Source organism: Rousettus aegyptiacus, unplaced genomic scaffold (assembly GCF_014176215.1).
Source record: "Rousettus aegyptiacus isolate mRouAeg1 unplaced genomic scaffold, mRouAeg1.p scaffold_m13_p_3, whole genome shotgun sequence".
Lineage (NCBI taxonomy): Eukaryota > Metazoa > Chordata > Mammalia > Chiroptera > Pteropodidae > Rousettus > Rousettus aegyptiacus.
This window is the reverse complement of record NW_023416306.1, coordinates 9,629,735-9,653,302: the sequence shown is the minus strand read 5'-3', so window position 1 is coordinate 9,653,302 and position 23,568 is coordinate 9,629,735. Positions and strand designations below refer to the sequence as shown.

The window sequence follows — 23,568 nt, the reverse complement described above, 5'->3', positions numbered from 1 at the left end:
GTAATGAAGAGTGAGTTTAAAAAAGAAAAAGAAAGAAAGGAAAGAAAAAGAAAAGCAAAGCTATGGAGAGAAGAGAATAGGTTGGAGGAAGAAAATAAGGAAGAGAATTTTGAGAGAGAAAAAGGAGTTGAACTGGGTGCAGTCCTGGGTCTCCGGGGCCTGCCTGTGTTTCACATTAGAAGCTCCGCCGCTCTGGACTGTGGCTGTGACCCACAACGTGACTCCACTGAGGGGACCCCCATTTCCTGCCATGGCTCCACGAAGTCTTTCCACCCAAAGTTACTCTATACCCTCCGACCACAACCACACTTCCACCTACGCCCTGCAACAGGTGGCAGCGATCAGGAGAATAGTGAACATGAACGTTTTTGGTAACCAGCTGTGTGCCCTTGAACAAGTCTCTTCCTTTTCTTGGGCCTCATTTCCCCCATTTGTAAAAGAAGGGGTTGAACTGAATGATTTCTTGAGACCCTTCAGGCTCTCATATTTTATTAACTGGTAAATTTTTTTAAATGCACCTTTTATTTCGAAAACTTTAAAACCTACAGGAGAATTAAAAGAATATTACAATTAACATCTATGTACCCTTAACATGGGTTTACCAAGTTAACATTTTGCTGCATTTGCTGTATTTGTGTGTATGTGTGGAACTATATGAAAATAAGTTGCAGGCATTGTAACTTTGCCTCTAAATACCCTGCTGCATTTCCTAAGAATAAGATCACTATCCCTCTTAACCACAATACCATTATCACACCAAAGAAAATTAACAACTGAACAATATCCAAAATATAGGCCATATTTAATTTCCTCTACTTGTTTCTAAAATTTCTTAATTTTATTTTTAAATCCAGGATCCAATCAAGATTGACACACCCCCTGCATTTTTCTCATTTGAGTCTCTCTTTTAGTCTAGACCAAACTCCTCACATTTGTTTTTGTTTTTCATGTCAGCCTGTTTCATGTCAGGTCAACTCTCTTATGAAATGCCCCACATCATGATTTCTCTGATTGTTTCCTCATTTCTGGCAATAATACAACCAGAAGTGATGTTATATAGTTTTTTCTGCATCAAGTCAAGGAATACCTGTCATCAGCTTAGTGATCCTAATCTTAATCACCTGGTTAAGCAGGAATGTCAGATTTCCACAGTATAAAATTATTTCCTTTTGTAAGTAGTAATCTGTGATGAGATACTTTGAGCCTGTGTGAATATCCTTTATCTCAACACTTAACAGTTTTAGCATCCACTGATGATCCTTGCCTGAACCAAATTATTACATTGGGGTATGCAAAAAAGTGATTTTCTAATTATGTCATCCCTTCTACATTTATTTCCTGGCAGTCTTCTGCAAAAAAAAAAAAAAAGAGAGAGAGAGACTTGCCTTTCTCCCTCCCTCCTTCTTTCTCCTTTCCCCCCATGCCTCCTCTCATTATGGACTGGTAAGATTATTGAGTTCAATGCCTATTACCATCACTTTTTGTCATGCTCAAGCTGTCTCAAATTTAGCAAATGGTAGCCTTGACAAGTGAGTCCCTGTATGCTTTGGACACGAACTGCTAGTCTTTGATAGTCCCTTGCTTTTCAACACAAGATGTCCCAGGCTTGGCACTTTTCCTGCCCCACACTAGGTACCAGCCATTTCTCCAAGGTTTCCTTTAGTGGTGTTGAAAATGGTATTGAAAATCCCATTATCTATCTGGGCATTTAGATGTGCTCATCTCTGCTGGATGTCATTGCTTCTAGGTCCTTTTGGCAGACAGAACAAGTAAATAGGTTAAAATCACAAGTTCATACTGATAATTCCAACTCAGATTTTATGTTACAAGATTTTTTCTTCTTGCTTTTATTTCTTTTTCACTAAAACTCTTGATTCTTAATAACATTAATTCATATTTATGTGCTTTATAGTTAACAAAAATTATCAAGGGAAGTTTAACATCTCTTTGTGGTATAAGCTTTCAGGGGCAAGAAGGTTCAAGATACTTTATGTTATAATTTTTATTTCTGACACACAAAGAACAAACTCTACACCTACACCATTGTTTCCAATATACCATTCACTTCCAATTCCAGTCGGATCACTGAGTCTTCTCTCCAGAAATAATGCCAAGATTATGTTCTTAATTCTTTTTTTCATGTAACTATCACTGAGCATTTACTATGTGTATCCTATGTTCTGTAATTAATACTAAGAGGACAGAAATAAATAAAACATGGACTCTCATGTCAAAGAGTTAATATAACTGAAAGATACAACTGATTAGGTAGAGTCAAACAAATATTACACAGGTAGGACAAAGATGTCAAAAGACAGAATGTGACCAACTAGAATTCACGTGTGTTGCTGATAGGAGTGTAAAGTAGGAAAACTACTTTAGAACACTTTTTAGCATTCTCTCCTAAAACTGAACATACACATATTCCACACCCCAGTAATTTTATTCCATGTTATGTACCCATAGAAGTGTGTGCATGTGTAAACCAAAGACAAGTGCAAGAATATTCATAGCAGCACTTATTTGTATTGGTCAAAAATTGGAAATAACCTACCTATACGTCCATCATAATCATACAATGGAACAATGTGAAATCAAGTAACTCCTGCAACACACAAGAACATGAATGAAGCTCACAAATATTGGGGAAAAAAATACACAAAACATAACACACAGCACATTGTTTAAGAACAGGCAAAACTAGTCAAAGTCAGAATAATGGTTACTGGCAGAGGGGGTAGTGAGCAGTGACTAGGAAAGGGACATGAGAGAGATTTCCCGGGGTGCTAATAATGTTCTATTTCTTCTTCTGAGTATTGGTTAAAAGGATGAATTCACCTCGTGAAAATGCACCAAGCTGTATACACTTATGATTTATTTACTTCGTTTTATTATACTTCAATAAAAAATTACTTTAAAAAAACAGATGAAAAAAAAGGTAGACAGGAGAGTAAACTAGCATTTACATCCTACTAAGTAGGAAGCACCTAGAAAGTTCTAAACACATGAAAATTGTTTTATCTGAACCTGCTTTATTTTGGGGACTCCCCAGCCGTGTGAGGCAGAGCAGGCGGAGCCCACCTCCAAAGTGTGATTCAAAAGTAATGACTCGAAGAAGCTGGGTCCTTGGAGAATCCATCCATTCTGGAAAGTGCTAGCAGCACAGCAGCTTCACTTGGTTTCCGGAGACAGCAGTTCTACTTACAGTGTCTAGCATCCCTTGACAGTGCTGGCAGTTCAAACTCCAGTGTCTGCTAGCATCATGTCCCTAGGGACAGAACTCCTGAGTATGTCTCGCTGGCCCTTAAAGAGATTCTGTGAGCCACCTAAAAACATCCTATGTATGAGTTCCTTGCCATAGTCAATTTCTGTTGCTTGCAACAAATAGTCCTAATTCCCTATTTGATAAATGTAAAAAATAAACAAAGACTCACTACACATTGAAAAAGTTAGGCAGTTTTTTATAAAGTTAAATTCACTTACCATTCACCCAGCAATCTCACTCCTAGAAATTTACCCAAGTGAAATATAGATGTGTCCACACTCCAAAACATATTTTAATATATTTCATATATGATGCATGAAAATGTTTGTAGCAGCTTTACTCATGATGGCCCAAAACTAGAAACAATCCAAAAATCCACCAACTGGTAAATAAATTGTACTATATCCATACACTGGATATACTCAGCAATAAAAAGATATCAACTCCCGATACATGGAACAACATGTATGACTCTCAAGAGCATTAGGCTAAGTGAAAGGGGTCTGACTCAAAAGGAGTCATAGTCAACGACTACATATTATGACATTTTGGAAAAAGTGAAACTATAGGGATAAAAATTAGATCAGTGATTGCCAGGGATGGAAGGTGAAGAGAGAGGACTAACTACAAAGGAACCCAATAGATCCTCTTGTAACGATGGAAGTATTTTACATCTTGACTGTGGTAGTGATTACATGATTAAATAAGTCTGTCAAAATTCACAGAACTGTGTACCCATAAAGGATTAATTTTACTCTATGTAAAGTACACATCAATAAAAATGGCTTTTAAAAAGGCTTAAGAGAGGCCAAAAATCTTACTGAAGGCAATATATCCAGTTAAGAAGCTGATTCAAACTCAGGTCCTAATTCAAATACCCATGCCTTGAAGGATAAAGAGATTGGGCTAAAGGCACAGAGAAGAGGGGAGTGTGTGTGGGGGGGGGGGGCGGGGGGGGATTCCAAAATGTTCTTTCCTTCTCAAAACTATGGTTATCGAAATTTTCAAGGCCTGCTTCAGACACCACCTCTATCATATAGCCATCTATTCATTTGCTCATTCCACAAAAATTTCTTGAATGGCTACTATGTGGCATCCACCATTCTAAACACTTAAGACACATCAGTGAACAAAACAAAAATCCTTGCCCTTATGGAGCGTCAGCCTAGCAGGGCTTTGGGAGGAAAAGCAATATATCATAAATAAGTCAATAATTCAGTCAATGTTAAAAGTTAAGAACAATACAAAAAAAAAAAAAAGAGCAAAGAGGAACCCAGAGTGTGGGAAGAGAAGGTTGCAGAACTAAAGATAATTAGAGTAAGTTTCATTCACAAGTTTTGAGCAGCTCTGAAAGAGGTAAAGAACATTTCAAGCAGAAGGAACAGCAAATGCAAAGGCCCTGGGTCTAAAGCATGCCTAGCCCATTAAAGAAATAGCAAGGAGGCAAATGAAGTGAACCAGGTGAGAATGCCAGCGATGAGGTCAGAGAAGTAATGCAATCAGATGAAACGGGGGCTTATTTGACCATTACTGGAGTGAAAAGGGGAGCTGATGCAGGGTTGGGGCAGACAAAGAATGTGATCTGATATATTCCTCAAGGATTATTCCAGCTATTGTGTTGAGCTAGCCTGCTGGAGGCAAGGGTACATACATATATATATACAGCAGGGGCTGTGAGTAGGATCTCATGAAGATTCAGGTAGAAGATGATCAGACCAAGATGATGGCAAGAGTAAATGTAGTGTTATGACACTGCATATACTATGAACATAAGGCAAACAGGACTATCTTGTGGGATGTGAGAAGGGAGTGAAGGTTAATGCCAAAGTTTTTGGCCTGAACAACTGGAGGATGAAATTGTCTTCATCAAAGATGGGGAGACCTGTAGCTGGAGCATATTATGAAGAAAAGAAAAGGGCTTGGTTTCAGACATGTTCTATTAAGATGTCTATTAAACATCCCAGTTCAGTAGGCAGTTGAATACATGACTCTAAAGTAACAAAAAAAAGAAATCTTAGCTAGAGATATCAACTTGGGAACTGGTGTATGAAGAACATTAAAAGATGTGTAAGTTAGATAAGATCCCCAATGAGAACTTTACTTTTAAAAAGTAGGGAGAAAGGAAGAAACAACAAAGAAAACTGATAGGTATTGATCAATAAAATGGGGGGAGGGGAGAAGGAGGAGAATGTGTGGTGTTCTAGAAGCCAAGAGTGAAAAAAGTGTGCCAAGAAGGAATGAGTAATCAACTGTGTCAAATGCTATTTATAAATCAAACACAATGAGGATTGAGAATTGATTGTTGAATGTAGGTACTTTGATGCTACTAATGACCTTGCCAAGGGCAGTTTCAGCTGAGGGCAGGAAAAAAGCTTGAATAAAGCTGGCTTAAGAAAGAATGAGTTGGAGAAACTGGAACCCTTATACATTGCTGATGGTAATATAAAATGCCATCACTTTTGGAAAAGTTTGATAGTTCCTCAAAACGTTAAGCATAAGCTTACCATAGGACCCAGCAATTCTACCCCTAGGTATGCACCCAAGAGAACTGCAAACATAGGTTCACAGAAAAACCTGAATATGCATGTTCATAGCAGTGCATTTCGTAATAGCCATCAAGTGGAAACGACCCAAATGTACATTAACTGATGGATAAAAAAAAAAAAAATTCCGGTACATGTCCAGCACTGAAATAGTATTCAACCATGAAAAGGAATGAAGTACTGATATACGCTACAACATGGATGAACCCTGGAAATGTTATACTAAAACGTCATGTATTGTATGATTCCATTAGTATGAAATGTCCAAAATAGGTAGATCCATAGAGACAGAAAACAGAATTACTGGTTGCCATGAAATTAGGGATGAAAGAAACAGTGAGTGACTGCTAAGGAATATAGGGTTTCTTATGGGATGGTGAAAATGTGCTATTTAGATAGTGGCAATGGATGCACAACTTTGTAAAGATACTAAAAACTGAATTGTACACTTTAAACGGTGAATTTTATGGTATGTGAATTCTATCTCAATAAAGAGAATGAGAGGAAAAAAATTAGAACAGTTGGATACAGACAACTATTTCTAGACATTTTGCTACAAAGGAGGGTAAATAAATGAGACAGTACCTAGCGGTGAAAGTGGGGCAAAGAGAAAGTATTTTTAAAGTGGAAAAAATAACAAGTTTATATGCTGATGAATGATCCAGCAGAAAACAAAACTGTAATGTAGGAAAACTGGAGTGGGACGATTCTTGGAGCAGTGTCTGTAAGTAGTGAGAAGGGATGGCGACTAGTACACAAATGAAGGACTGTCTTTCATAGACGCACAGGCAGTACATCTTTGATACCAGGAGTGAGGTCAGAATGCATGGGTACCGACTGCCTCGGTTTTCTTAGTGAAGTAGGAAGCAAGGTCATCAGCTGAATGGAAGAGAAGGTGTTATAGGTTTAAAGAGAAAGGTGTGCAAGAGCTGTCTAGGAGAGTAACAGAGTGAATAGACTATGTATTATGACTGCCTGGCAACATGAAGGACCTACTTGAGGGTCCTTAATTTAAAAATTTAAAAATACGATCAGTCAGCATGGTGTGTGTGTGTGTGTGTGTGTGTACACATGTGCACATGCAAGCATGTGCCTGCATGTGTTTTACAGCTATGTTCAGATGCACGGATACAAGTACAGAGTAGGAATGTCAGATTTAACCAGGTTGTAAGTTTTGCCAAGTAAATTTGATAAAGCAAGAAGAGCATGGGAGTTGAGGATATATCCAGAGGAATTTGTATAATGACCAACCATGGAATTTAAGTTGGGTGAGAGAGTGAGAACATCAAGAAGATAAAAAATAGTGAAAAAGTGGCAATAGATCTGAGGTCCACAGTCTAACTGGCATCCATGAAACACAAGATCACCAGAGGACGAGAGTTCAAGTAACCAGAGGCTAGTGTGTTAGAACAATCATCTACGTGGAAGTCATCCATAAATGTTCAAGCTCAAGAAATCATTCCAGTTTCTAAACAGAAAAATGGATTCTTATAATTATCAAATGATTTTGCATTCAGCTGTCATTTATACTCCCTCCTCCACTCAAACATTGGCATCCCTACTGCAGGGTCCATGCATTTTTATTTATTTATTTTACCTATTTATTTAGTAACATATAAATTTCCAAATATACTCCTGGGCATATTCCAGGTGTTAATAAATACTTATTGATGGATACAGGACCCTGATGAGTTATAAATCCATGCAGTGAGGGAATGAAAAGACAGATAAGTGAGCAATTGTCCTTTCCCTATCACAAACATCTGAGACAATTTCTCACCATTTACAGCTGTCTGCCTTTCAGACTACAATACACACACAATTAATTTACCAATCACTGTCCTTCATATTTACTATTCAAAGACACTGCAGCTGGTGAGGCAATTTTCTATGTTTGGCTGCAAAGACTATACACTATTAGCAATTGAAATTAGAGAAGATACAGCCATTTCATCAAAGGGAAGCTTCTGTTTTAAAATTGTTTTAACTAAAACAATTTGTACCTTCCATATATTTTCTTCAAGAACACATGTACGTCATTATTTTAACAAAAAGCATACTTTTTAAAAATTTCCATTATTAATGGGGGAATACACAAAAGGCATAAGAATTATGTCCAAAAGAGAGAAACCTATATTGAGTTCTCATGCAATTACAAAATACTCTTGGCACAACTCACCTCTCAGTCACAGAATATAGGTAATAAGTGATCTTCCTGTAACCAGTGGTTCTCATCTCAGTGCATTGGAATAAGAGGCACAGGGGCCTTTTTAAGCTAGATGTGCCCTCACGTCCCCAGAAACCAAGTTAATTGGCCTGGGGTGGGATCTAGGTTATCAGTATTTTTTTAAAACCTCCAGAAAATTCTAACACATAGCCAGACTTGAGAACTACAGACCTAATTTAATCCTTTTATCTGTATCAGCAGCCCATCCATCTCTCCCGTACTTCAGATTTCATATCCTACTGCCTTCAACACTTCTCCAGCTGGAGGGTCGCATGAACACCCCAAATACAAATGTTCAATCCTAAAGTCAGTATATTTTCTCAAATGTATTTTCTCCTGTTTCCTTTGTTCCTTAACATTTGAGATATTGTAAAATATAGCTTACATACAGAAAAATGTATAAAATGCATAGAAGCCCAATTTAATGGTCCTAAAAAGTGCTGTTGTAATTACAGGCATCGGCCAGAACAACTACTATAGCTAACAGTACCTCATTCTCCTATATTTCTTACCTTGGCTGGTGTCCCAATTCATCTAGTCACCCAGGTCAGAAGATCAGGGTAGGTATCATTTTAAAATTTCTCCTTCTCCCCATACAGCTAATAAATCCCAAGTACTGAAGATTTTACTGGCTATATATCGTCCCTCTTCTTTTTCATTGCCATTTTCTTAGTCCAGGATCTCAATAGGAGGAAACTGCCTCCAGTTCATCCAATGAAATGATTTCTTAAACAAATCTGTCACCTTCTCTTTCTGCCTTCCCATATCTTAGCAAGGTAAGGCTCTCTATGAACTGGCCCTGATATGTATCACTCCTCCCCTCCCTGTCTCCCCTCTAACAAACCTGCCCACTTTAAAAATTATACTACAAATGTACTAACATGCTTACAATCACCTAAGCTTACAATCACACAGTGACATTTCCTCTTTCTACTGCTGCTTTTCTGTAGGGCATTTCCTTCCTTACCACTGCTATACTTGAATTTATCTCAAAACCCAACTCAGCCATGAATTTCTCCAGGAAGCTGTCCCCAGCCACCCCACTCCATCCCTAAATAGTGATCGACTCTCCCTCTATGCTATTTCTGTATCCTGTTCTTATCTATAGAATTATTTACCACACTTGTAGTTAGAAACATTTTCCAGTGTCAGCCGCACTTACAACAGCCCCATACTTGCTCTGGGAACTGTCTGTTCTAGCCCCACTACTTCGTTCCACCCACAAAAGTAAGTTTCCTTGGTAGCCAAAGGAAACTGGACTTTGGGTGATAAACATAATATACAGATGTCAAATTATAATGTACACCTGAAAATTATGTAATCATATTAACCAATGTTACCCCAATAAATAATTTTTAAAAAACTAGGTTTCCAACAGGAGACATGTATTTCAAAACCCTGCCCTCAGCCACAGCTGAACCAGGTCTGGGCCAACCAGATTCTACCTCCCAGAAATTTGTAATAAAAATTTAAAAAAGAAAATTGGTGTCTGTGTGGCTGAGAACTGTTCATTTTAAACGAAAGGCTGTGAGGACAGCCATATTCTACCATATTACTAAAAAAGAGGATAAAGCAGATCTTCGAATAGAGAAAAGAATGAATAGATGAGCTGAGGGAAACAGTGGTAAGAGGAGACAGTCCTGTGGGCTTTCCAGTTCTTGGTTCCAGTCCTTCTTAAAGCCCCTCTGAATTCCATTCCTTGGTTTCTGAAAATAAGACTTGATCTTCAGATACCACTGGTTTCTATTATCTGCAACTAGAAAGTCCAAGTACAATACCGAATTTACTTCATTACACACATATCTAAGTACCCTATTAACACCATGAAGGCAGAAGCTGTGTCTTCATCTATCTGGCGGACTACCACAGACCCTGGAAAATGGCAAGTGCCAATTAATGACTGCCATCCACGGCACACTGAAGAGCTGTGCATTTTACACATGTAAATTTTAACTTTAAATAAGTGTAAACAAGTATCTAACTCTAGCTACTTGCATGTCAAAGTGTTTAGGGGTGAATTGTAAGGATGTCTGCATCTTATTTTGAAATACATAAAAAATAAGATGGCTTGATAGATGAATAGGGGAATGAATTGATGGAAAGATATGTGATAAAGCAACAAAAGAGAATGTCAGTTGTTTAGGTTGAGCTACTTGTAGAATATGTTGGTGTTTGCTGTACAGTTCTTTTAACTCTTTTGTATGTTTAAATTTTTTAAATAAAATGCTAAGAGAAGACTATAACAGCAATTGCACTGTCTCCTCTGTAAAAAGTCTATATGCAACATACTTATTAACTGACTTTATTGCCTCTGCCTTGAAATAGAAATTCAAAGGACATTAATAGGTACGACAGGTACTTAGGTGATTGCCTTTTCACTAATTAGGTTTTCAAAGTGTTTTGTCTGTCTTCCCAGTTCACAAGCCTGTTTTATAGTGACAGCAGTGAGGTACGATTAAAATGTAAATTAAATACTTCCAATTTCATGCCTCCTTTAAAACTAGTTTTAGAAAATGTATTAAAGTTAGAATAATTCAGACCATGTATTCTATTATCAAGACAATCGAGGCAAAATAAAAAGAGCTGGGAGCTACACAGTTAACCTTTTCTTGACAAGAAAGAAAAATACATTAGGAGAATAAGAATTAGGAGATAAGAATCATAGAATCACAGACTGCTAAAACTGGTCAAAAACACTGATACTACAAGATCCTTATTTCTAAAAGAGAAAACTAAGACCCAAAGAGGGAAGTATCTTGCCCAAGGTCATCAAACTACTCTTAGCAAGTCTCAGACTCAAACCCTGCGCTCATGACTGAAAGTGCTCAGCGCTCTTTCCATCCTCCTTTGTAATTCTGTTTTGTTTTGCTGAAGAGTAATATTATGTGGCGTGCCTCATCTCAGCTTAAATATTTTGTGTTTGTCCAACTGGTTCAATATTGTGGTACTAAGCATTCGAGTTATAAATACAAGTGAATACAAGAATCATATTATGACTAGAGTTCAAATGACATATTTTATAACTCACTGTAACTGAACTACATTAAAATGGCCTGAAAGTGCTGTCCCATCGTTTTAGACAAATAAAGAGGCTCAGACTTTCAGCAGTAAACTAGCCTGCATTTCTTCTCTGTGGTAGAAGGTCAAAGTTTAACAAGTATTCTTCCCAAAAGTGAATAAATAACTCAAAGCTAAGGACGTTGGAAGGTAAAACTTTTTTTTCATTCAGTCTACTTTTTAGTCTATTTTTAAATTCAGAGTGTATATGCTAACATAATGGATTACCAAAGATGTGGATAATTATATTCTTGCAAAAGCATTCAAAGAATGCTAGTCTGTGTTGTATAAAGATCTAATTAGGCTTTAGTGAATTTCTGATGCACTACTGTATTTCTATTGATATCTTGTCAGACAACAAAAAATTTAAAAGACTGGATCATTTAAGGTACAACTTCAGCAAAATACAGTGTTATCCCAGAGAGCTATATATATAGGTCACCAACCAGATACAAACAGAATGGTATTTCTTTGTCTGACTTTTGTCGTTTTCATGGCAAAACTAAAGCTGTGAGGAATGTCAAAAGGATATTTTTATGTGGAAAATAAATTTAAACCACTCTACTTCTATCTATTAAAATCCAATGGTACTAAAGATACCTCTTCTGAAATAATTTAAGAATAGAGTGCTCAACAAGATAGAATTTCAAAAAAAGAAAATCAAAAATAAGTCAACCAGAATGAGCTTGATGCCTTTGTTATATTAACACGGGAATTGCAGAAGTCTCCACTTACTTTCTGATTAATAATCCATCTGTACAAATATTTAACATTCTGCCGTAGTCCACAGCTTCCAACCCCTAAATCAGATTACCACAAACTCTGCTGCTGAAAATGCACTTCACCAAGAATACTTCAATACTGGTGAAATACTCAAAATACTAAGAAATGGTACCTTACCTCCTAGTATGTCAGCAGGGATTCTTCCAGGTATTATAAAGCAGAAAATGTTTCCAAATTCTTGAGTAGCATGTACTGAAATGGTTTTTCCATAGCAAATGCAGCAAAATTATCTATGAAATTACATAGATAAGCACTTAGTTTCATAAGAAATATATTTACTAAGAGAAACATAACTGCTGCAATTATTTTATTTCTGTTTTTTACATCCTTTGCTCATTTTACACAGTATTTTCCCTACCGGAAGAGGGTTAGAAAATGAAACTTCTAAAGAGGGTAAAATCCCTGTTGCCTGGTATTCCATTAACTGGCATGTCTAAAGTATGTTATTTATGAATATAATGATGACTATGAAGCAAAGTAAGTTCTTAAAGTACTTTCTAAATTTTCAAAATAAGACCAAATTACATCAATAATCTGTCACTATATTATATTGGACATCGATGACGATATATTGGGACATACTGTTAAGATATGAAAAGTGATGACAAGTAAGCATAAAAATTGTTGGACAGAATTTTCTGGCCCACATATATGATGTGTTATATGAACTGGACTGATTTTGAAGCCATGCCATCTGGATGTTAAGTCTCAGTTCTACAACTTCCTAGCTGGTTTCCTTCGATGTTTAATCAATCACCCAATCTCAGTTCTCTCATCTACAATGGGAATATCACTACTTGCTTTATGTACCTACCTCAAGGGACTGTTACAAGAATCAAGAGTTGAATGTGTGTGATCATTCTCTGTAAACACAGCACTGGGTTGTTCTAGCATTCCTACTGAAATCTATAGCATTATAACACTCCAGAAACTGCTAACTATCCACCCAAATCCACCCTGTTTCTTCCAAAGTAAGAGAGTTGCAGCTCAGATGAGGATCCCTACCTTCACATTCTGTAGCCAAAAAATGCATTCCCAAGAACATTTTAATGTTGATGAAATACTCAGAACACTACAGAATGACCTTACCTCCTAGAGTTAGCAAAGAGAAAGGACAGTACATTACCCAATCTCTCTGCAACGCAATGAAACTAAACCTTCATCAATAGATACGAGCAGAAATTATATTTGCAAATTTCATCTCACCTGCTTAAAAGAAAAATCTCTCACCCTGCACTTCCAACAAAACAACCTTGGACACCATGCATTGAAGATAGGCTCCCCATCAGCCCAAATGCCTGAGGTCCCTACATGTTTACAAGAAGGACAGCCACATACTGATGTGGACACCTGCTCTGGGCTATTATGCACTGCATTTTAGGGTTTTAGCCAATGTATCTCTGGGCTCTAGTTCAATAGCTAGGGTTACTTAACTGATACATTAGCCAGCCCCTCACACAACGTGATGAGTGCAACTACAAAATCCCTAATAAGAACTGAATAAGCTTCCAATGCTCTCACACAAGGTAACAAATAAAAGGCAAAATAAAATTCCCAATATGACAGTTTCCCAGAAAGAGATTATCCGAGAAGATTGTAAAGCACAGTGGATAAGAGAAAAGGCCCTAAAATCAAACTGCCTGGGTTCAAATTCCTGCTCCACCACTTGCTAATAAGTGTGTAACCTTGGGATAGGAAATTAACCTGTCTCACATGTAAAGTGGGAATAAAAGCAGTATGCACCTCATTGAGTTGTTGGGAACATTTAAATGAGAAAAAAATTCTATGTTTTAAATCTGTTTAGCAAAGTGCATGGCAAAAAAGTACTCAGTAAATGTTAGCTTTTATTATTAAAATTCTAAAATTCATCAAAATACTGCACAATTTCACTGAGGTGATCATGTATCAATAAGGAAGACAACAGGAATGCTATCAAAAATTCTCAATAAACTAGGTGGTGGGGAAAATATCCAGAAGATATGCAATTAAACCTACATTCCCTTAACAGAAAATTAAAAACATCTAACTTTCAGTAACCAAGAAAGACAGCTGCATAAAAGAAGCAGGATCCAGCTATTTACAAACTATGACACTGACCAAGAGAGAACAGTGCATTGTATTAAGACAACTCAATTTCAGAACAGGCTGACTCTGATGGCACTGTTTTCCAAAACAAAAAGAGACATCCTAGCATCCCACATATGCACATGTATTTATAAATAGTTGACATCCACATAGTTTATATTTTACTATTCTTTTTTACTTCTCTCTTCACCAAAATTCAATGAAAGCAAGATCTATGTTCCACACTTCTTTTATTACCTCCCCCAATTTTAGTACTACGCTAGGCCCAGAGTACTCAATTTTCTTAAACTATTCTTAATGTTATACATAAAAATTCTAAGTACTGTTTCCACACCACACCAAAATCTAGAGGTACTGTCATTTTCTCTGTTATCAACTCTACAAATTCAAGGGGGCAAACTAAAAAGAGACAGCACCACCGATGACTAAAGCTTCTTAGTCTTTGCTGGCTCTGCCTCCACTTCCAGACCTCACAAAGCTCCAGTGCTCCAGGTTGTGTCCTAAGCCTCCCTCTCTTTTTGATCACGTTTTCTTCTAAGCGGCCCATCCCAGTTTTGTGACTCTAAATAATGCCTATATTCAGATATATAATATGGTTATTATATCTACAATCCTATTTTTTACCTGGACTCTATATTTGCCTATCCAATTGATGACTGACATCAATGAAAGTAAAGAAATCAAAAGAGGACTATAAATTTTTTCCCCAAACCTACTCCTCTAAGTCTTACCCATTTCACTAAAAACCAATAACCATCCACCCAAGCTCTAAAAGGAAAAAGTTCAGCCCTGACATACAGACTGTTAACATATCCTATCAACACTACCTCTAAAGTACAACCTGAATCCTATCCTAGCATCATCTTTCACCTGAGCTGAAACAGCCTCCTAATTCACGTTCCTGCTTTTATTCTGGCCCCTACATACAATCTTTTCTCCATAAAACAACTGAGTCATCATTTAAAACATCAAACCTTTTCACTCCCCTATTCAAAGTCTTCCAATGGCTTCTCATCATCCTCATAATAAAATTCATGCCCCTCACCCCACTTACCAAAGTCCCAGCTGATCTGGCCCCCGCTACTCACTGAACTCATCTGTATCTACCTACATCTATCTGTCTGTCTGTCTGTCTGTCTGTCTATTCATCCCTCCCTCCTTGCTCTCTGTCCCACATACCAGTTGTGTCCCTGTACTGCACCACTGCACTAACTGCTCCCTCTGACTGGAATGTCTTTTCCCTTTTCTTCCCAAGACTGACTCTTTCTTAACATTCAAATCTAACCACTAATGCAATCTTTTCAGAAGCCTTCTCTAGTAATTCAATCAAGTGGCCGCTCTCCTATTTTAACATCCACCTACTATTTTAATTCTCTGCATAGCACTTAACTGATATATTTGATTATTTGTTTATCATTTCCCCACAAGAACACAAGATCAGTGAGAGCAGGGACTTGCCTGCCTTATTCACCTCTGTATTCCAGTGCCTACAACAGTGTCTGGCCTGCAACAGATACTCATAAGGATACTGAGTGAATACATTTGTAAATAAATGAACAATTGCTCCCATTTCCATTGCTCTATTAATGGCGTTTTTTTTGGGGGGGGGGCTTAAAAAGTAAACATTTTGCTAGTTATAAACAAATGTCTATCCAATTTAAGTAGTTTTGAGTCCTTTCCCTACAGAAATACTTCTCTCTAATCTCATTCCAAACTATTAAAATACAAAGGTGAAGCTGCACCACAGTTGTCAATTCTTTCAAAATTGATCTATAGATCTATGAAATTCATACCAAGGTTTATTAGACACAAACTTATTCTAAAATTTATACAGAAAGGCACAAGATCTAGAATTGCTAAAAACAATTCTGAAAAAGAAGAAAAAGGAGTCACTCCATCCAATTTAGAGACATTATATAGCTACAGTAATCAAGACCACGTGGTGTTGGCAGAAGGACAGACACATAGATCAATGGAACAGAAAAGAGAATCCAGAAATGGATCCACACAAACATGCCCAACTGAATTTTGACAAAGGTACAAAGCAATTCAATGGGCAAAAATTAGCCTTTTCAACGAATGATGCTGAAGATTAGACATCTATAGGGCAATAAAGAAGAACGAACGTTGATCTAAACCCTATAACTTATACAAAAACTAAATTAAAAGAGATCATACACTTAAGTGTAAAACTATAATAAACTTTTAGGAGAAAAAAAATCATAGGAGAAAAGCTAGGTCAAGAGTTCTTAGATCTGACACCAAAAGCAAGATCCATAAAGAGAAAACCTGATAAAATAGACTTCATCAAAATTAAAAGCTTTTGTCCTATGAAAGACCCAATTAAGAAGATCAAAAGCTGAATACTGGGAGAAAATGTCCGCAAAACACATATCTAATAAAGGACTTCTATCTAGACTACATAAAGAATTCTCACAAATGAACAGTATAAAAAAAAAATACAAGCAATTCAGTTAGAAAATGAGCAAAAGACATGAACAAACATTTCATTGAAAAGGATATATAGATGGCAAATAAGCACATGAAAAGATGTTCAACATTATTAGCCATCAGAGAAATACAAATTAACACCACAAGGAGATATCACTACACATTTATGGGAATGGCTAAAATAAAAAAATAATTCATTGGTGGTGGGAATGCAAAATAGTACAGCCATTTTGGAAAACCACTTGGCAGTTTCTTCCAAAGTTAAACATACAATCCAGGAATCTCATGCCTAGATTATCTACCCAAATGAGAAGAAAACTTATGTCCACAAAATACCCATGCACAAATGGTTATAGCAGCTTTTATTCATAATTTCCCCAAATTCAAAGTAACCAAGTTGTCTTTCAATAGGTGAATAAACTGTGATATATCCATATAGCAGAATATTATTCGGCAACTTTAAAAAATGTATTATTGACCATCAAAAAATGTGGAGGAACCTTTAATGTATACTGCTAAGTGAAAGAACCAACCTGAAAAGGCTACATGTGACATACTGGAAAAGGCAAATTGTAGAGACAGGAAAAAGATCAATGGTGACAAGGGACTGGAGGTGCGGGAAGGATGAATAGATGGAGCACAGAGTTTTTTAGGGCAGTGAAACTATTCTGCATGATACCTAATGGTAGATACATATGCACTTGTCAAAACTCATAAACTGTAAAACACAAATGTAAACGATGGAATTTAGCTAATAATAATGTATCAATATTGGTCCATCAATTTGAACAAATGTACCATACTAATACAAGATGTTAATAAAAGGGGAAGCTAACAAAGGAGGACAGTATATAGAGAACTCTGTATTATCTGATTTTCTATAAAGCTCTAAATAATAAAGTCTACTAATTTTTCTTTAAAAAGTAATAACATCAAATGCTGGTGAAGATGTGAAGAAACTGAACCATTCATACATTGCTAGTGTGAATGTAAAATGCTAAAGCCTCTCTGAAGAAGTATGATAATGTCTTACAAAACTAAAAATCCATTTACCATACATACCCAGCAGTTGCACTCTTGGGCATTAATCCCAGAGGAATGAAGACTTATGACCATACAAAAGCTTGTATATGAATGTTCACATCAGCTTTATGGCTAACAGCCAAAAACTGGAAACAATACAAATGTCCTTCATCAGGTGAGGATTAAATAAACTGTGACATACCTACCTACCATGGAACACGACTCAGCTATAAAAAAAAAGAACAAACTATTGATACACACAACAACTTGGATGGATCTCAATGGAATCACACTAAGTGAAAGAAGGTTACATACTATATAATTCCATTTATATAACATTCTTAAAATGACTAAATTATATAGAATGGATTATTACTGAAGTTAAATGTTAGGTTCACTTTTATCTATGAAACTTCTATGTATATAAAAATGTAACTATTAATCTGGCTTTCCAAAATCTTTCAAGCAAAAAGGTTACCATATTCCATTTAAAATTTAACCTAAAATCAAAAGAAAGGATTTAAAATAATCTCACAACTTTTACAAATTTAACTACCTACACACAAACCACGAGAACGAGGTACGGAACACGAAGCATTTCAAATGAAGTGCTCCTTTCCACCTGCATGCGAAACAGCAGCAGTGGCAGCATCAAAAAAAAAAAAAAAAATCACCTGATTTAAAACTAAATGTTATGCAGGAACACTAAACACACCCAAACAAACCCACATACCACATAATTCAACATATCCAGGCAGCAGTGGCTAAGGAATGGAATAACATGGATACTGCTAGGATTTGTTTGGCAAGCTGACTGATATAGAGAGATTCACAGTTTCTTTGACTTTAACCGGGCCTGTTACATTACCAAAATAGTTTTTGGTTTTAGGTTTGTTTAGAGGTTTATTTGGGGGAATGGGTGGCGCAATTACACTCTATAAATTATTAATTTAAGAGTCTCAGCCCAGGGAAATTAACTAAAGAAAACAAGAACACTAGCATTAAAAGAATTCGACAGTCGTATGTTGCTTAAAATATTAAAGTGATAAGGTCATTTTTAAATATGTGTAATCTTTTTACAAGTTCAGAAGAACCACAAATTATGGAGCTACAAACCACCAGCTATTCAAAAGAAAATTGTAGCTTATAAAATATTGGCTGACTGCCAGTACAAATGAATTTTTTTTTCTCTTAAACAAGCTTTGTAAGCCACAATATTCTTTCAAAAGACTATAACCATATTATTCAATCAAAGAGCAATGTATTAGACAGCAAAGGTAAGTCAATTCTTGGCCTAAAACAAGCTATAAAAGCCCATAAACTGTTCTTCACTGATACAGTAAAATGTCACCTTGGAAAAAGAGATCTGGAAATTTTTAATTCATTACAATTTATATTATAATTTTATCAAGCAATTAAACACCTCGATAATAAAATAAGCTTTGGAATCCAAATACAAATCAATGCATTTAAAGGGGAAAATAGCCACCCAACTCCCTCCCCACCCCCCACCCCACACACACACACACACACACACACACACACACACACACACACAGAGCTTTTCTTGAAAAATCGCAAAATGGAAAGGTCAAAGACACCTTGGAGACAGATGAGGGTTCAAATCCTAACTATAATACTTCTTAGCTAGCAAGTGCCTTGAGCAACTAACCATTCCAGGCCTCATTTCTCTCATTTATAAAATGAAAACACCATCATTCACCTCACAGTGAAACTGTAGTAAGATCTTGAGACAATGTAGGTAAAGTGCTTAATACAGTGCCTGAAACACAGTAACAAACACTCCATTAACGGAGGCCAGAACAGCTGAATAACTAACTACATTCAACAAATGGACAGGTCAACATATTCAAAATGCTGAGACATTGTATGTCTATGTAACTAGTATATTAGAGGTAACTCTCAGTTAAGGCGGCTATAACAATAAAAACAATGATAGCTGCCATATGAGTAATTTCTTCCGTTAGGCACTTTGTAAACTTTTTAAAAAATCATTCTAACAATTCAGAAAACAACCAAACACAAGGTATACACAAGGTACTTTAGGAAACATTAAAATATTTTTACAAAGTCTTGAGTGGAGAGTTTTACTCTGTATATGTATTATTTTTCCCCAAAAAAGAGGATCTGGATATTTTTTACTCTGTTCTGAGACTTTATATATTCTAACATGTACAGATAACATTATTCTTATCTATGTGTTCTTGGCAGATTTTACTCAATCTTGTTTTCTCATCAAATAGTGATAATATTTTGATAGATGTTTAATAGATAACTATTCCTACCCACACTACAGTGAATTAGATTTTTTTGTTTTGTTTTTGCAAAGGCAAATAGGAACCTGTAAAAAATATTGGAAACCATACGATCCTACACACATTGGGTAACAACAGTGAGAATAAAAATGTAAACTGCAACTTAATTTTGCAAGCCTAGCTTAATTATCCTCTATGAATTCTCCAGTCTAGCCTAACATAATTAACGTCCTATCTGAACAAGTACTGCATTTTTTCCCCCATAAAGACAATGGCCTCCTCTCTCCCCACCTATTTAAAACTCATCCTGCCCAGCACTGCATGTCACACTTGTCATAGAGAACATTAGTTACCTTTTCATGAAATTATGGCTTACCTCTCCAGCTAAACTCTAAACTGGAGAGAAGGAATCCTTTTTCATAATACATATCTTTAGTAGCACTTTAAAACAATGTCTCATCTATAAAAAGCACTCAGATACTCAATAATCAATTCACTGCATTTCAAAATTAGGCCACTTTTTAATTCAAAGAATGAGATGGTGTATAAGACTAAGGCTTATACAATGACCATTCCATTATAATTTCCATATTATCCATTATTAAAGCTGCAGTTTGCAAACCTGGTCACTACCTTCAGATTACCCAATTTGTCTAAGTATATGGTTCTCTGTGGTCCAGGGATCCCTGGAAGTCTTCAAGACTGTCTCAGGAGTCTGTCTACAAGGCCAAAAGGATTTTCACAGTAGTACTAAAGCATTAAATGTCTTAACTCTCATTCTCTCACAAGTGGAGAGTTTTCCAGAGGCTACATAATGTGTGGAGATGTTATGTAATTTAAATGTGTCACATTGGAAGCTCAACATAATTTCAGTGAACCAACATTTTCCAAATGACCAATGCATGATGATATAAAATCGTGTGTAGATAAAAGATCCACCCAAAATGCAACCAAAGGATTTTAATATAACAGAATAGGAAAAGTTCACTGATCTGGTTCTGGTGGATTCCATTAAGAAACTACCATTTATCAAGTTTTGGTGGAGTATCAAAGAAGAAAATCCACAATTACCTGAAAAAAAGCTATTAAAATACTCCTTCCCTTCTCCAACTTTAAATCTGTGTGAAGCCAAATTTTCTTCTTTATATACTTTTAACGAGAACAATATATCACAAGAGACTAAATGCAGAGGCAGCTATCAGAACCCAGTCTTCTATTAAGCTACACATTAATGAGATTTGCAAAATGTAAAGCAATGATCATTCTTCTCACTGTTTTTTTGTTTTGGTAAATGACTATTTTTCATTAAATCATTTGGGGCAAGTGGGGGACATGCGTAGACAGATACTGGTCAAACGGTACAAAATTGTAGTTATGTAGGATGAATAAGCCTAGTAACCTATTATAAAGCATAATGATTACAATTAATAATGCTGTACTGGATACTAGAAATTTGGTAAGAGAGTAGACTTCAGGTGCTCTTGCCACAATAAAAAAGGTAACTATATGAGAGAGAGGCATGTTAATTAGCTCAAATAATCACTTCACTAAGTGATTATTTGTGTATATCATAACATCATGTGTATGTGTATATCATAACATCATGTTGGGCATCTTAAATATATACAATTTTTATTTTTTAAAAAGTTACCGAACAACATGGGGGTGGGGGGAGAGAGAGAGAGAGAGAGAGAGAGTGAGATAGAGGGAATATGAATTTATAATTGCACAGAAATAGTTCTGGAAAAATACACACTAAACTCTTGACTGCAAGGGTTGGAGTATGCATATGAAAAAAAGTGAAATCATTTCATTTTTTACTTTGATTTTATATTATTTTAATTAATATGTATTACTTTTATAATTGGAAACAAAAATTTAAAAATAAAATCTTAAAATATATATTTATACACATATGTATATAGCTTGTGTTAACATATGAATTATTATTTTTAAATGAATGTGTAAACTTTATCAGATATAATTTCTAATAATATAAATATCAACAGATATCTCACATAAATAAGAGCTCTCTAGGGTCTTCAGTATTTTCACAGGTGTAAAGGAGTCCTGAGTTTAAAAGTTTGAGAACTGTTGGCCTAACTAAATGCAGTTGACTGGGGTTCCCCATACCATGTCCACTTCACTTGGGAAATGCAGAAATTTCCCAAGAAGAAATCATGTCAACACTGTACAACTTGGCACTGTATTCACAAAGTCCTAATGAATATTTTGCACTCATTTTGCAGTAAGAGTCCTCCTATAATGAACAATCACTTAGATTTTCAGTGAAAGAATCTGGCAAAAACAACTATTCTCATTGATTCCCATTTCATAAAGAATAATCATTTAGCCATATGACCTGTTTTAAGTAATCAAGAAAATTGGTACAACATGACAAACAGCATTTATTGAGCCCATAGCACATGTCAGGCACTGTGCTTTCCTTATATTATCTCATAATCCTCACAACACTGAAAACAAAAAAAAAAAGCAAGATATACTTGTCAAAGGTCACACAATCAATAAATGGTAAAATTGGGACTCAAAATCAGGACTGTGTGACTCCAAAGTCCAGAGCTCTCTCCATTCTACCAGATTACCTTAACACTAGACTGGAAATCAGACCTGTCACTTCTGTGTCCTTGAGCAAGTCCTAACTCCTCTCGGCCAGTTTTCTCATTTACTAGATAAGAGGGTTAGTCTAGCTGATCTCCAAAGTCCCCTTCATAGCTGATATTCTTGGATTAGGATTCATCACGACTTCAACCCTACAGTTTTAGAGTAAAAGGCCTTCTGTATACTTTTCTAAACAGAACAAGTGAAGTGATGGGGAAGTAATGAGTAAAATTAATAGACTAGTATGTAGCTTTTCATACTCTAATATTAACAATTATCATAAAACATACTATAAACGAAAAGCAGGCATTGTGTACTTCTTTCATGCCAGGCAACCAGAGCTTCCTTCTTTGACACAGCTTGGGCATTCAGCCAGCAGACATTTCTGAAGGTGGTAAGACCTGTTAGCATGCAACACAGGAATACCTAACTGAAGGATTGCTAAGGGGAGCAAATGCCTCATCATTAGCTTGTATAGGAAGCACCATCTATTCTTTAAGGTAATAATACAATAATCAATGGAAATATTTGCCAAGCATTTCCAAGAAAAGAAGGGCAAGCTACAGGAAATGGTGAAAACTGACACATGGCACTTCAACACACAGAAAAAAATATCCAAGAGAAATGTATTGATTGTATGCATTATATATATTATATGATGAGGTTTTACTGTATTTACAATATGTTGATATTTGTCTAGGTTACCAAAATTTAGACTTCTTCCTACAACAGCTACAATTTGAACATGATTTAGTATGTGCCAGACGCTGTGCTGAGCCCTGTATAGACAGACATCACCCTTTAATCCTCCTCTGCAGAGTTCTGAGGTATTATATTCATTTTAAAAGGTGAAAGAAGGTCTTACAGATATTACAAGGCAAAGAAAGGATCTGAAAACTAATCTGACCAATTCCAAAGCCTGTATTCTTCACGACACTTTTTTCTGGTTCCAGAAAGAATGAAAACCTCATTCCTAGGTCAAAACAGAAAAATAATGTGTAATATTTGAGCCAAGTTACAAGGGTATTTTTTAAATATTAAAGTTTTTCAAAGTTTGGAATCCATTTATGGAAGTATCTACTGTTTAGATATTAGCAAAAGTCACAAGGTCACTGCCAAAATCTATATACTTCTTTGGATAATTATCAATACACTTAAACTCAGGACATTTGAAATGGCTGCTATTGTTATAGCTTATATTCTCATTATGCTCAGATCACCCACAAAGACCTATTTTGT

At 36.0% G+C, this 23,568-nt stretch overlaps 1 protein-coding gene across 6 annotated transcripts in view; it reads right to left on the bottom strand.

The window, feature by feature from the left end:
- LOC107506660 (spermatid perinuclear RNA binding protein) overlaps positions 1–23,568 on the bottom strand; it is a 125,878-nt gene that overhangs the window by 89,027 nt on the left and 13,283 nt on the right. For 2 of the 6 annotated variants that reach the window (XM_016137443.2, XM_016137444.2), the window contains exon 1: positions 11,993–16,462. The exons of the other annotated variants lie outside the window; for them this stretch is intronic. The gene's annotated coding sequence lies outside the window, so the exon portion shown is untranslated. Of the gene's footprint in view, positions 1–11,992; positions 16,463–23,568 lie in introns of those variants that run through there. 6 annotated transcript variants of the gene reach the window in all.